This window comes from Belonocnema kinseyi, chromosome 3, assembly GCF_010883055.1.
Source record: "Belonocnema kinseyi isolate 2016_QV_RU_SX_M_011 chromosome 3, B_treatae_v1, whole genome shotgun sequence".
Taxonomy (NCBI): Eukaryota; Metazoa; Arthropoda; class Insecta; order Hymenoptera; family Cynipidae; genus Belonocnema; species Belonocnema kinseyi.
Window position 1 is genome coordinate 67,668,624 of NC_046659.1, and position 13,204 is coordinate 67,681,827.

Here is a 13,204-nt window from a genome sequence, read left to right on the forward strand (position 1 = left end):
TATCGGTTGGCTCATGCCATGCTATCTTTTCGGACGTTTTGGACATGAGACGTATGTCAGCGAAATTTGTTCCAAAACTGCTTAATTTTGATCAAAAGATCCGACCAGAAACAGCACGACAGTCATGCCTCAGCCTCCATATTCACCGGATTTGGCCCCCAGTGACTTTTTTCTTTTCCCAAAACTGAAGAGACCCATGAAAGGACATCGATTTTCAACGATTGAGGAGATAAAAACTGCATCGCTGAAATAACTCAAGGCTATACCACAAAATGATTATCAGAAGTGCTTCGATGATTGGAAAAAGCGTTGGCACAAGTGTATTATATTTGAGGGGGATTACTTTGAAAGGGCAACATAAATATTGAGGAATAAATGAATATTTTTTGAGAAAACCATAAAGTCACCTTATTCTTTGAACACACCTTGTATAATTTGATGATATTTGCCGAAAGGTAACCTGTTTTTCATTGCTTGACATTCAGTTTCGATTAATTAATTCAAACAAATAGTGTAAAAGCTCGAAAACTTATTAAAAGCATGGAATTTACATACTTCATTCGAAAAAAGTTATAGTTTTCTCTACAATTGCTGCCGTCGAAACTCCATCTCTACGCATACCATTTAATATTGGTAAAATTAAGGTAAATTTATAATTTTAAACTAGCGGAACCAGTATTGTCACAAAAATTGAAAATTTTGGAAATTGGAATTGCTGACTTCGAATTTGATGCCAAAAAATATTATTTTTAAAATAAAGAGAAAAAATGCAGGCTTGGCTGTGGGTGGTCAAAACAAAGTAAGCGTCAAACCAAAAAAGTGCACTTTATGTGTTTTGAATTCGTATTGCAATTTAAAAATGCACTTAATTGTTTTTGAATCTTGAAATATTTTCATAAAACATTAATATACTAAATATTACTGTGTACATATTTATGTGGAATGATACCTGAAAACATTCCTAACTCAATTTTGAAGAAAATTCCACTTTCTATGTTTCGAATCCACACAGTCGGGCTAATGAGAAGCGTATTGATAAAATAATGAACGAATTCATTGATCTATAAGTCATTTTTAATGTTAAGTGCGAATTCAGCAACTCGAAAAAGCACGTTATCACAAGTTCCAGACAAATATATGAAATTTTGCAATGTTGGACGCCACATGGAATCCGTTATTTGGAATTTGGAATTTTTTACGTTAAACTCGAAATCCGCGACACCAAAAACCTTCTTGTACCAATTTTCAGACTATATATATATATATATATATAATTTTGCAATTTAGGTCGCCATATAAGGTTCGAATTTTTGAATTTGAAACTTTTAATATGAAATTCGAAATCAGCGACCTGGAATACAACCTTAATACCAAGTTTCAGATAAATTCGATGTGAAATTAAATTTTGGCTACATTTGGTGGTTCCTAGCCGGTCATTATTATCACAAATCATTATCATCATTAGAGCCAGAAACCCGCAAAACCCAATTTTTCCCCTATGGGGTTTTCTTGGACTTATAAGACAGACTTATGGGGGTAATATTTGAAACATAATTATTTATTTGTATTCTATCAATAATAGGAAATACTTGATAAGCTTTATGGGGCTTGCCGAATCCCCAAATATTATTTAAAAAGACAGAATTTATTTTTGTGCAATCGAAAAAGTTCGGAAATGATATGCATGAAAATTGGAAACAAAATTCCATTGCGTTTTTGGATCACTCGATCAACACGAACATTTTTTTCAGTAGGTAGAGTCAAAATTGTTTGGATAGGTGGGGAACAGTTTTTTTAAACAATAATTTTTATCCATACCTACGCTTTTGCGAAAAAAATTAAGTACAACTATGTAATCAATTTAATTTTATTATTTGAACAGAAAATTTTAATCTAAAACACTTTTATTGCAAAAATATTATTTAAACAATTTTCATAGACAATATTCCAGAACACCGTTAAATAATAATCCTTTAAATTGTCCAAGAAGTAGCTATCGTTTTTTCAGTTACAGTTTGTTTAAAATTTAATTTTAGCATTTATAAGTTAACAAACGAATTTAGTGCATCTTTTTACAAAGGTGCAGAAAATTAAGTAAAAAAATTGAATAAATTAATTTTATTCTTGATTTTATGACCTTTCTACGTGGCTTATGTCCAATGTAGACCTTTTATTGTTCATTTAACTGTTAATTTATGGATCTTACACGAATGTGATAAAATTATAAAAAAACACTATAGACCATTCGGAAGAGTTGGATATTATAATGTTTCACAAATAATTGTGGGAAATACTATTCATTTAACTGAGTATGTAAACTAATAAAAATAAGTTAAGGCAGTTGTCGTTCTATGACTTTAAGAATAAACATAATATTCCTGAGGATGTCATTTCAAATGAAAAACAATATCCTTATTGGAAATTTTTTAAACTTACTAAAAGAATTTATTTTAATAATGGCGTTACAACTGAATTTTATCATACTACAAGTATCACTTCATACACATCTTTAAAAAATTGTTGAATTTGAATAAATGATTGCTTATTCTTTCGGGGAAAATATTCCTTACTATTCTACTGTTTTCAGTCTTAAAAATAAATTCTTCTATGGCTGGAATCGTTACAAACTTTTTAAAGAAGGTCTTTTTAAAACAAATAACTGTATTTCAGGATTATTCACTTATTAATTAAATGAAAAGCAGTAGATTTGTAGGGAAAATTTTCTCCAAAAGAAGCCATGACTTATTGCAATCCAACCTTTTTTGTTAATTCGTAAGAAGCGGCAGTTAGAAAAAATTCAGGTGCAAAAACTATTGGTTCAAATAATTATTTTTTGTTATTTGTATACATTTTTCGTAATAAATAATGTTTTTTATCTTATAGGAAATCACTAGTCATATTTTTTCTATTATTAAAATCATAGACAAATTTATTTTTTCAGAGGCGCAATTTTTTGCACGAAAACTACCTTAAGTAAAAATTAAGTAAGAAATTGTATACAAATTATTAAGTACGGTTAAAGACGCGTGATTTTTGGCTATCATATTTATTTATTGACAATTTAAACACAATCATTGGTACTTATGTTTGAAAATCAAGCATGTTTCCCCGTAGGAAAATGTATATACTCGTTTTTTGAGATTTTCTGTTATTATTTAGCGTTGTTGTGGAATATTTTTTATGAAAATTGTCCAATCAATTTTTTTACTATGAAAATAATGCAGATGGATGATACGTATCAAAATATATTCTGAGAATTTGTAGATATTTTTCAGATGAACAATTTTTATCCTGGACATTTGTTGCATAACACGCATAGTTTATTCTTTAAAATTCAATCCTTCATTTTTCAAGACGTCATCAGCTTTAAAACAAAAACCATAAGTCCTATCAAGAATTGGTGCAAAGTAAATTTAAAGACCTTTTTCAGGTCAAATAAATTTCCATTTTTACGTTCTTTTTCTATTTTATATAGTTTTTGTAAAAAATAAAATTGTTAATAATGTTTTCACGAACAAAAAGAAAATTATATGCGCCTCACCATAAAAACGGTCGCAAGTACATTTTTAAACCTTTTCTGGATGAAAAAATTTGTGTATTATCATTCTTTTCATTTTGCATAGTTTGGCTGAAAATATATTTTTGTTTTTAATAAGATTTTTTCGATTAAGACAAAAACCAGTACTGCTATTAAAAATGGTCTGTATTAAATTTGAAGATCTTTTTGAGAGATTGAATTTAAAAAAAAAAATTGTTCTTATGTCATTTTGTTTGGCTCGATATTTGAATTTTCTATTTTTCATTTGAATTTTTCATGGGTAAACCCACAGCCGTTTGTCAAAGAAGACAAACGGAAACCCTCATAAAAAACTTTTCTTTCACTCAGGGGTTTCAAAACGTAAAGATTTGATGACATACAGCGACTTCAAATTTTGCATAAAACTAATACCTTCTCATTATAAAAACCTTAACTATAAAACAAAATTATAATCTAGCTAGTCCACGTTCATACGAATAAACTAGACGTACGCCACTGCGAGTAATTTTCATATCTTGTCCTTTGCTATTATTAAACTTTAGCGATTAATCTCTGCATTATAAGTTAAGATTAATGTCAGAACAATATCGCTTGCCATGTCAAAACTCTTGTACAGACGAAACTCTCCAGCTTGGTTGTAATCCCGATTCCGGAAGCGATACTTGACTTTATTTCCGTTCTCTTAAGAAAATACGAAACACAATTTCTGATTGGCTCATATTTCTACCAAGTCCATTAATTCACCTGTCTCAGGTATGCTTTATTCTTTCCTCTTTGTGGTAGCACATTTCTCATTATATATTAAAAGTAACTTCGGCCTTCAGCTTGCTTTAAATGTTGCAATACAATCTTTATTTTTAACATTCTAAGAAAATTTTATATACAAATAAATAACTCGGGAATTTTTTGAACAAATTTTTTTTCAATCTAATACTTCTAGTTGGCACCGAGGTTGACATTTATTTGTTATAAAAGTCCAAATTATTCATGAACAAGAATGTAACAGTTGATGTTTCAAACAAAAATGATTTTCGCTTTGAATCAGTAAAAATTTAATTTATAGGCTAATAGACATACATTTTTTACCAAAGATGAAATAGTTAAATTATAAATGAATACTTTAATTTAAAACAAGAAAGGAAACGAAATTAATACAAAACAATTGAATTTTCTACCAAGTAGTTGAATTTTAAAACCAAAATGACAGATATTCTACCAAAAAGCCGAATATTTAAGCCAAAAATATTAATTTTCAAAAAAGTTAATTTTTAGGCTGTGTGGAAAAGAAGATGGACTAGTCAACCCGAAAAGTTGGGATTAGATACTTCGTCATGTTGCACCAAACGTTCAAAGTTTGAAGAAATTACGAAAATTTTTAGTTACAAAAAGTAATTTTTAATAATAAAAGAAAACTTAATAAATTAGTACAATTTTCAACCAAAGAGATGAATTTTTAACTAAGGCAAATGAATTCTCATAAAAAAATACATTTTTAACCAAATAGTTGGAATTTTAATCAAGAAGAAGAAGTTTTGACCATATAGGACGAATTTTGAACAATATGCATTCATCTTTAAACAAATAGTTTAATTTTCATCCAAGAACATTAATTTTCTATCGAAACAGTACATTTCAAAGAAAGTATAGTTCAATACTCAACCAAAGGTTGAGCTTGCTTCTATATTTTTCATGATAATTCGAGAACCGGTAAATATTTAATTATGATATTCGTCTCATTTGATGAAGGAGATATTGAGATTTAATTTAGGTATATTAAAAATGTTTCTATTTAATTCCCTTAAGCATGCAGACAGTGGAATTTGAGAATTGAAAATTGGTCAATGACGGAAAATAGTTCGGTGTTTCCCACGTGATCTCTCGGCCCATATTTCTTAAAAATACTTCAAGTTGGGGTCAATCGACAACAAATTTAATAAGCTCCTTAATGATTTTTTTTCCATCTGTCAAACGTGGTATCTTACCGAGATACATACGAAAAAAAGAGAGGCATTTTTTTAATACAATTTTTTCAGTGGACTGACAAATCTTGTCGGTACTGAAAAATATTGACATTTTAACATTCCACTAATGGGATGGTAAAAAATAAATATATTTTGCATAAGTCAGTATGAAAAAATTTGAACTAATTCTTTAGTGACTTCGGTTATTAATCAAGAAGTGAATTTTTTAAGATTATTTTTTACTTTAAATGGTCTACGTGTTGTTTGACAGGTGCTTGTCATTGTGTTTTATCGAATTTCTTTGTGATTATGTGAATGCAGAAGCATTAAAGGGATTATTTTCGACTTGAGGACAGTAAGATCAAATATATTAAGTGTGTAAATGAACCTACTTTTTCTATTTTTAAGCAGCAACTTATGTTTTCGGAGGTGACATTGTATGATCCAGGATTATGTGATTTAGCCTATTCACAAATTTCTCAATAGTGAAAGAATAATTCTCTTAGTTTGAAATAATGACTTGTCAAACCTGTAAAAATTATTCTTCAAGTTTTATAGTGATGTACTTCAGGAAAAAGAGCAATTAGGACACAAATTAGTTTTAAAAAAAAGTAATTTGGGTACAGCTTTCTCACATTATAAAGTAAATTTTAGTACATATATCTATGAAAACTGATAGAAATTATTACGTTAGTTAGAACTTCAACTTACTCCAACTTTGAAAACTAACATTTTGCAACATATCGTGGGGGCGAGATGGCACCCGTTTGACCGGTAACAGAAATAATATTGGTCAAACCTCTACTCCTTTCCAACATCTCATTGAGACGGGAAAACCCTTTTATTGGTCGAAGAAATAATGTTGGTCAAACCCTTACCCGTTTCAAATATCTCTTGGGGGCGGTAAGGTATCCCTTTGACCAGTCAGGGAAATAATGTTGATCAAACCCCTACCCCTTTTCGCCATCTCTTGGGGCGGAAGGCACCCCTTTGACCGGTAACATAAATAATTTTTGTCAAACCCCTACCCCTTTCCAAGACCCTATGGGGCCGGGCAGGCTCACGTTCCCGGTTGTTTACAAATATAATGTTCAAAGCAGCCTTGTCACTGGACGCAGAAATGATGTTATGTACAATTACAATAAAAATATAATACTATAATAAAAAGGTAATAAATAATCTTATGAAAATGTAATAATGTACAATAACGTTATGTAATAATGTACCGGCAGAGCATCTACTGCCTTAAACTATTTAATTTTAAAGGTGATTCGAATAATTATTTAATTTAAAACGTTGTTTATCCTTCAATTTTGAAAGTTTTCGATAATTAAATATTTTGTTTAGAAACTGTTGTTTTTGAAATCTAACAAATTTTTTATAACATTTCTATCAAATCACTTATAGATCAAGTTGAAAAAAATTTTTTTAATTAACATAGTTTATATTTTGTATGTATGTTCGTTTTTTTAATTTATAAAATCTCAGCAAGATTGGGGGGGTGGACCAAGTCTCATGGTATATGACATGCGGGGGGGGGGGGGGAAATAACCCCGTACTTATAATTTTTGGATGACCCTTTATTTGTTTGTTCGTGTTTTGTTATTTTATGCATTCCTGATTACATCATTATATCAATATTATTATTAATATTATATTAATATCATTTAATAATAATACTTATATCATACTAGGTATTAATAATATTAATAGGTAAATTAAAATTAATAGGTCTTTGTAAAAAAATGGCCATAGTCTAATTATGAGTTTTATGTTAAAAAGGAACTTTAAAAAACCGACTGTATATTCTTCCTTTATTATTTCACATTCAAAACAGAAAAAATAGCAATTTTAGAAATCAAGAATCACGTTTATAGTACAGATAAATTTTATGACGAAAATGATGTATATTTGCGTTTTTTGTTAGTTCAATCGAATTCGAAACAAATATATTTTGTGCGGAATTAACTAAATTATTTTTTAAATAATGTTTTTAATTACTTCTAAACCCAACGTATTTTTAGCATTTTACGACCAGTTTTTACAGTTCAAATTATACGAACACGTTACCTATGAAAAGGTACCACAGATATAGTAAGCATGACCCAAGTGGAATATCAAATGCAAGTATTGTTTTAAAAATATTTGGATTGAACGTAAAGTTCTTGAATAATCGTAAATTTTGTTTTCGCGCTCTATTTGGCAATGTAACCACATTTGTAATTTTTCTCTAATTTTACTAGTAATAATTAATAAAAGTTACTGAATTCGGTAACAGAAAAATCATATGATGCACATTTTGCAGAATTTTGTTAATCTTACGAAAAATTAGCATTTCTATGCTTATGCGAACAGTTACATAGGAATACAATTAATTACTTTTAATTTATTTTTATTTTTAAAGTGATCATTACGAGGCCTTTTGTAAAATATGAGTGTTACCGAGTGGAAACAAAACTTCAGGCGTTGACCTGCAAGTATAATTAGGTACCTTTAGAACGAAAATACGTATCTATTCATAATTTTCAGATTTATCTACTTAATACAATTAATTAAAAAAATAAACCTAAATTATTGTCGAGCTAAAGGTTTAACACCGAGGATGAGCATACATTGGATGGTATGACACATCGAATGTCTACCTTCAAACTCGACAATCAGAAAACCGGCTGAAATCGGGAAATGGTTTTCTGCAGATTTCCTCTCTCCTGGACAAACGTCCAGGCATAAATAAATACATAGTACAATATGTTTTACCGCAGTGCTAGGGTTCTTAAATGAACTCACCTAAAAACTTAATGATAATTATAATAATTATAATATCCAAAGTCTTACGTGAAGAATGGTTTTGACCCCATATAAGAAGGCATAGAAAAATCGTTTACATATCCCCCTCCTAAAAAACTACGTAATTTCTGCCTCACGGACTCAGGGGAACGAGAGTTAGATGTAAATGAAAAAAGCCATGAGGCGTATCCTCGAGAACTTAATTAATTAAAACCCGCTGTGTAAACTCTGGTTGAAACGATTGTTGTTTTTAATTTCTCTCGTGGACAAACTAGTGCCAATGGAGTAAAATCATTTCTGTCCGATATGGAAGCAAAATAGAGATCCATTTTTGACGGATACATTTTGTCGATCGGGAAGGAAAGGTGAGTTGAGTGGATAAATAATTTTGGCGCGTACATAAAATTCAATAATAGCGAGGCCTTCATTAGCTGAGTGTAATTAATATGCCCGACATAGCGGGACCCGCAGTGCGTTAATACGGTCCAGACTGAACGCTTTATTTACGAGATGCCATTGCACGTTACATTGACGAACTTTTGGCAATGGGATTCGCGAGCGTGACTCGATCACTAATTTGATATCACTTGCACTCCGATGCATTTCGGTCCCTCGAAAAAAGAATTAACTCTTCGAGCGTTGATACCCATCAATAACTGTCCACACTTCCCTTTCCGATCTTTTTTTAATAATGGATATAATACATTAGGGTGAGCTACAAAAACCGAAGGTCGGATTTTGTTTTTGATAAAAGCTTATTTTGTGAGGTTAAAAAAAACAAAAAAAAAACGTGAAATTTCTTTATCTATCAAGCAACCTTTAGGGACCTGGCCCACTTCCATTAGACCAGGAGGCCCGATTCCCTGACCAAAAGTCCAATTATCAACTTTAAAAACTGTCCAAAGGAATTCTATTACTGTAATCAGTGATAATTAAGGTAACTATTTTGTATATATTTTATTTTATATAACGAAATCCTGTTCGTATGACACTTGTGCAAACTACAAAATTATGTTTTAATTCTTTATGTGATTTTCGTTCAAATATTTCAGATCGTACATATATTTATAGATCCGTTATTAAATTTTGAATTGTTGCTTTTTCTTAGTCATCCTTAGAAATACGGAAGTGAAAAAAACTTATTAGAATAAAAAAAATTAACTATAAGTAATTATTGAAAAATTTCAGATAGCAGTATATTCCTTATAATGTTTATAACAAAATGGCAGTACTCATTTTCGCCCGTTTCTATAATATTTGATAAAAATTGGATGTAAAGGACACAGCGTCCAAGCACCAAAGGCTGCACAGTGGAACGGATCCTATATTTACCATTCAAAATAGTCTACAAAATGTAATTCTTAACGGATTTAGAAGTATTTTTAGAAATAATTTGCATTAAATTTCTAAGAAAACTTTACTGGGAAAATAAGCCATTTCAAAAATATGATTTTTTATCGTGAAACAAATTCCATAAGTATAAACTCGATGTTAATTAAAATCATTGAAGATAGATTTAAAGAACATAAAACTTTTATTTAACATTTTACTTCATTGCTACAAACAATTCATTTGAATAGATATTTCTGTGTATCAGTTCGTTGTAGGTAAAAATGATTTTGCACTAAAATTGCTCTGCTCAATTAATAGAATGGTATTTAGTACCACAAAATTGTTATAAATTGAAAATTTATAAACAATTTTTTAAACTATTAAGGTCTACGGGAAGATCAATAGACATACAAAAGTTAATATTGGGATGAAAGTATTTTTTTTAAAAGATGCATTTTTATATAACAGAATATGATTTTTCGATTTTTTAACCTCAAATTTTTGAATCAGTCAGCTTAAATCTGTGGGTTATAGAAGAAGTGAATGCGCCATACAATTCTACGACAAAAATTACAATACAGTTCATGTGTTTAGTAATTTTCGTATTCACACAATTTGTTTTGAATTATAAATAAACAATTGTATAATACGATACTCTCTTCAGCATTTGCTTGAAATACGTAACAAATGTGGTGGATAACAAAAAGTTATCCAACACATGGAATTTATGTAGTTTTTTCCGCGGAATTTAACAGAGCAATAAGTTTTAACGTAACTCAAAGATTTAAATATATATTGTTTAAACCAGTTTTGTTTTAAAAACTGATTCTTTTGAATGAAAAATTGTCTTTTCATGAAATGCTCTCATCTTAATACTAACTGTTGATCTGCCAATGTGCCTTAACAGATTAAGGAATTGTTTCTCATTTTATAAATTGTGTATAATTTAATAATAAATCAGGACGATTTTAGTACAAAATAATTATTGTGTATAAAAAATGATATGCTGGATTATTTGTTTACACAAATTATTTATGACAATTAAGAAAGATTTTTACATTTTGACCTCAGATACGGAACGACCTACAAAAAAAAAATATATAAAAGCTTAAGCAGAATTTATTTTGTACATTTTAATGGGTTTGCTGATTTTTCCATTTTGACACCTAACCCTTTTCAGCACGCCTCAAACGCCTCAAACACCGCCCTCTCAACGAAGATCAAGTACCTTTTGCAATATATTGGTCGTAAATAATACGTTTGCGTATTTCGTTTTATCAGCGATTATTATTTTTAATGGTGAATTAAAAAGTTTCATACACTTTTATATCAATTGTGAATTGTTTAAGCCATTTTTTTCACATTTTATTGCAAATTATTGGTATCACCAAATTGATGTAAATTAATTGAGCAATTTAAAAAACCAGGACGACTGAGTTAATTTGTTGTTAGTTATTTAACTAATTTTGTATTGCTTAAATGTAACTTTTGACTGGCGTAATGCAGAATAATCAAATTTCTCACAAATGTTTCAACCTTAAGTTCCTTAAAAGAAAATCTTAGATTTCTTTTAGGCCTGAAAAGAAACAAATAAATGGACTAAATTCTAAAAAAGCGAAATATATTTATAATCTTTATTTGTCAAGCTCAAATGCTTATTTAAAAAATTCTTATGATCAATGACAAGAGTGCGAAAAATTCTATTGAAAATATGAAAGACTACATTTTCTCTTTATGATATTGAATAAGTTGGAAGTTGCCGAATTAGATGATGCACCAGAAATTTTTATTAAATCGCTGTGGTTTCCGAAGTTTGAGTCATTAAACGCTTTTCAAATTTAAAACTTTAAAAATTCAACAATATCTTTTAATTCTTAACAGCCAGACTTTAATTATGTCCTGCTTTAAAAGCTTTCAGCTCGAACAATTAGTTTTACGGTGTAAAAAAATAAAAAAACTTTACTATTTTTACATTAAAGATTTCAAATTCTCTCTTAGACAGTTTGAGAACTTAAACTTTTGAAAAACGTAAGTTTGAAATTATTTATGATTCTTAGTTTTTTAACTTCAAACCTTATACACACACTAACACACGCTTCATTTTTAATTATTTCAAGCATTTGAATACTCTCTGTTCAGAAGTTTTTAAATCACAAATTTTTTATCTTAGTTTTTCCATTGAAAAACTAAAATAAAAAACATTCAGATAAGAAAATTTTCAGATTGAAGTACTTTAAACCAGAAAGTATCCAAATTTTTTAGTCTTGCACCAACAAACATATTCACAGTAAATCCCAGGAATATTATTTATCTAAAGTTGGGTAAAAACTTTTCAAACATTTGACAACTACAATTATCTGACGGCGGATAATTTGTATCCGCCTCATGATAAAAATGATCTGCTGTCAGGTAATTGTAGTTTTCAATTGCTTGCAGCGTTTTTATCCAACTTCAGATCAATAATACCTCTGAGATTTACTGTGTTCATAATCAGTCCACGTCCTTTTGAAAAATTTCTAGTATTTTTATAAACTACATAATGGAATTAATTAAAATCCATATCTGGTACGACGTTTTTAAATAACAAGGACATTTTTACTGTGTCACATTATGTTCATTATTTATCCGCCGATCGATAAAAATTATTGATCTAGGGACAAAAATTGCTGGCAATTTCTTTACATACAGATTTATCTGGAGATGGGTAAATTTGATCTCTGGGCTAATTGAAACGCTGCAAAGCAACTATTTTAAGTTAGGATAAAAAAGCTGGTGGCTTCTATGTGATAAAAATCTGAACTTAGCCTTCGTGCAGTTTGGCGATCATTCCAGTTTCACAATGTAGAGAGCTTTAGAAAGTGTAAACAGTTTTTACGAAAATAAACACAAATTTGTGAAGTGTAACTTCAGCACACTATTTTTCCATTTTCTGATCTACGGTATAATGTCGGAAAAATCATGAGTTTTATCTACCTAAAATGAAAATAGATTCTCTTTTTGGGGTTCTTGTCCTCCAGATCATGCTCTTTTTAATTTCTTTGGCAAGTATAATAATAATTATTATTCTTTCAATAGTTGTTAAATGTAGATACTCTGTCAACATATAAAACAGCAATAAACTATGTTATCAATGTTGAGAAATTTTTGAACCACCCCTTCCCCCCGAAAGTAAGGTGGCCGTTGACTATATTTAATTAAAAAGACAAATTTTTAACCAAACAGTTAATTTTTCAATCAAAAATATGACGTTAACAAAATAGTTTAGTTTTTATCTTACAAAGATCCATTTTCTAGAAAATGAATGAATTTTCGGAAAAAGTGTCCATTTTTAATCAAGATGATGAATATTTTACCATAAACGATGTTTCAGTCCAAATGGAGATATTTGCAACAAAACAGTGGTTGAATTTTATATAAAAAATATAACTTTAACAACAACATTGAATTTTCAACCGAATAATTAATTTTTCAACAAAATAGAATAATTTTCAATCAAATAGCTCAATTTGCAGTCTGGACAGTTGTGTTTGCAATCCAGAAGATTCATTTTCTACCAAAAAATGAATTTTCTACAAAATACATGAGT

At 29.4% G+C, this 13,204-nt stretch overlaps 1 protein-coding gene across 1 annotated transcript in view; it reads left to right on the forward strand.

Moving 5' to 3' along the window:
- Positions 1 to 13,204, forward strand: part of LOC117169380 (discoidin domain-containing receptor 2-like) — a 294,163-nt gene that overhangs the window by 6,819 nt on the left and 274,140 nt on the right. The gene's annotated exons all lie outside the window — the stretch shown is intronic.